Below are 2500 nucleotides of genomic sequence, written 5' to 3' on the forward strand. Positions count from 1 at the left end.
AAATCCTAGTTAGTTTCTTTTCCTCCGCTTAATAATATGCTTAAATTCAGCGGGTAATCTCGCCTACTCTGAGGTCGTCAATTTCTTTGGTTTCATCGAAAGGTGAATAATGATGCTCGATGCAAAAAAAAAAAAAAATAAACGAAAAGAAGCAAAAAAGCAAACACGTAGAGAAACTGTGCGTGAATCAACCTTTCGCATATTCAATTTTTCCTCCTCTCTCGTTTCAAAATGTTTGTATTTATCGTTCGATGAAACGAGCACAAGAGGGAAAAAAAAGTTGAGACACGACGTTCCCATAATTTTCGTGTTATTTCCTTTTTGCTTCAAACATTTTGCGGACTGCAGCTTCGTCGTATTGCTTTTATCAATTTTTAACAATTTCAAAGCGAAGACAACTCGCAAGACGATCCATTTCGTCTCGGTTCAATTTTAACGTCCGTCCGTATTATTTTTTGTTCCACAAGAGATTTCGAATAGGTTTCTTTATTTATCATCCCTTCTTTTCGAGCGCCACGGAAGCAAGAGGAAAAGCAAGAGCGAGAGAACATTTCGCGTATACTTCATTTAACAATTTTAACCAACACGCGATGTACTCCACACACCTCTTAGATTTAACAACTGCTTTTCTCTTCTTCTCCCCTTAGCGCAAGGGTAAACCCCATTTGTCTCTTCTTTGGAACGCAACAAAACTTTCGAGGACTGGACGACCGAGCGATGGTCGCGCGGTCTTCGCTTATCTTTAACAAACGAAGTAGTCCGTATGTATTCTAAATGTTGAAGCCTCCTAGAGCTTTAAGCCATGCGAGACATTGAAATGCTGTTTTAACGGGAGCATGCATAATTGCTGCAAACATACTTTTATCACAAGTTCTAGCCACGCCACGGAGGCTTCGAAGTTCCTTCACCATTCGCTTTCCTCTCTTTTGTTACACAGTTTCAGACTACGATCAGGGGTACCGAAACGCTGTATTGATTGTAAACAACCATTTTTATCTTGGAGCGGAGCGTTCCTTTACTCGTTAGATTTGTCTTGTCGCGTGTGTATTCGCTTTTTCGACGCTTTTTAACCATTTAACTTGTTTAGCGAAGCTAAACGCACAGACAGACAAAAAAAAAGGAACAGCATCGCGCGTCAAACAGCGACGACCCATCTGAAGCGATCTTTCATTTATACACCGTTTGTAAACAGAGAGATGTATAAAGCGCGGGGAATCATTCGAAACCCTGGGGCTATTCGAGCTTGCATTTCAGCAAATTATCATCTCAAACATTTCACTCGTTTGCTTTTTCTAAATTTATAGGAGAGCTTCTTTCGTTTATTTTTGACACACCTTTCGTAAATATCGTTTCTGGCAACGTCGGGAGCGTGGATTTCTACAAGTGAACAATCGCGCCGATCCGATAACTTCCAGCAGGATGGAGAATCTTTATAGATTATCTTCCGAGAACTCGGTGCTTTCACGGGCGGTCGTTTATAAATTTTAACGAACGACTCGCGCGCCGTGACGCACTTGCGCTAGTTCGAAGAGATATTTCGAAATTTGTTTCTCTCCTTTAACGGCCTGCATTTAGTGTATCGGTTGCGATTTTCGTCACATCGTTTCCACGACAAACGCCGACGAACTGCCCAACTATCGCTCGTACGTTGCGACTCTTTCTTTGTTTATCGTTCATTCATTCTTTCAATTTCGTTCGATAATCCCGCTCCGAAACGTTCTACTTTCGTTGAACGACGGCGAGATGTTTAGAAAGAAATGAATTACTCTTTTTTCGAGAAGCAAACGCAAGCAGTCTTTTGTTAAGAAAACGACCCTCAGCCAGGCGTGGTCCAGGAATTGTATCCGTGGACCGCAATGTGCGTTCGAAATGTCGATGTTCATGTGTCCTGCAGTTCACACGTTGACGCGCAATTAGCTGCGTTCTTCATCGACCCACGAGCCAAGTGATCCACCGTTCAGGGTAATCGTAAAATTTTGTATTTCAAACTCTTTAGATCTTTAGAGTGTTATTTTCATTATTAACACGCATCACATTCGATACCCACATCACTCTCCCACCCGGCGCGTGCGGGAGAGCGAATTCGGGCGTCGCCAACGTATTTGTTTGTTTGTTCGATCGTTGACGACACGATCGCGTCCAAGGACGGAAACCGTCGGAGAAACGCCCAGTGGCACGCTCCTCTCGACGGTCGGGCGTAAAGTACATTTAAAAACCTTGAAAAGTACGAACGCACACAAGGAATGCGAGCGCGCGTCCTGTCGCTGAATCGTGGGTTGCGAGATTCGAACAGACACACGGCCGGCGACGATCGGTCTAACTAATGGACACATAGTTTTTCAAAGACTCGCTATCGTCGCTTCTCAGCCGGTCCGTAAACAACACACATCGATCAGGCGGACGCACGAATCTTACCACGGTGCGTGTTTCGTAGATTCCAGGTTACCCGCAAGTACCTCTCTCTCCCTCTCGAAAGAGGAATCTCGATCCGTCCTTTTTG

At 43.9% G+C, this 2500-nt stretch overlaps 2 non-coding genes across 2 annotated transcripts in view; both read right to left on the bottom strand.

Moving 5' to 3' along the window:
• LOC143307042 (large subunit ribosomal RNA) overlaps positions 1-77 on the bottom strand; it is a 4041-nt gene extending 3964 nt beyond the window's left edge. Inside the window, exon 1 of the ribosomal RNA XR_013064290.1 lies at positions 1-77. This exon is cut by the window's left edge and continues 3964 nt beyond it. This is a non-coding gene — a ribosomal RNA (large subunit ribosomal RNA).
• Positions 78-1810: 1733 nt separating this feature from the next.
• On the bottom strand, positions 1811-1965 carry LOC143307063 (5.8S ribosomal RNA). The gene has a single exon (XR_013064300.1). It is a non-coding gene; the product is annotated as a 5.8S ribosomal RNA (ribosomal RNA).
• Between the last annotated feature and the right edge of the window lie 535 nt (positions 1966-2500).

The sequence above is a fragment of the Osmia lignaria genome, unplaced genomic scaffold (assembly GCF_051020975.1).
Source record: "Osmia lignaria lignaria isolate PbOS001 unplaced genomic scaffold, iyOsmLign1 scaffold0043, whole genome shotgun sequence".
NCBI classification, from domain to species: domain Eukaryota; kingdom Metazoa; phylum Arthropoda; class Insecta; order Hymenoptera; family Megachilidae; genus Osmia; species Osmia lignaria.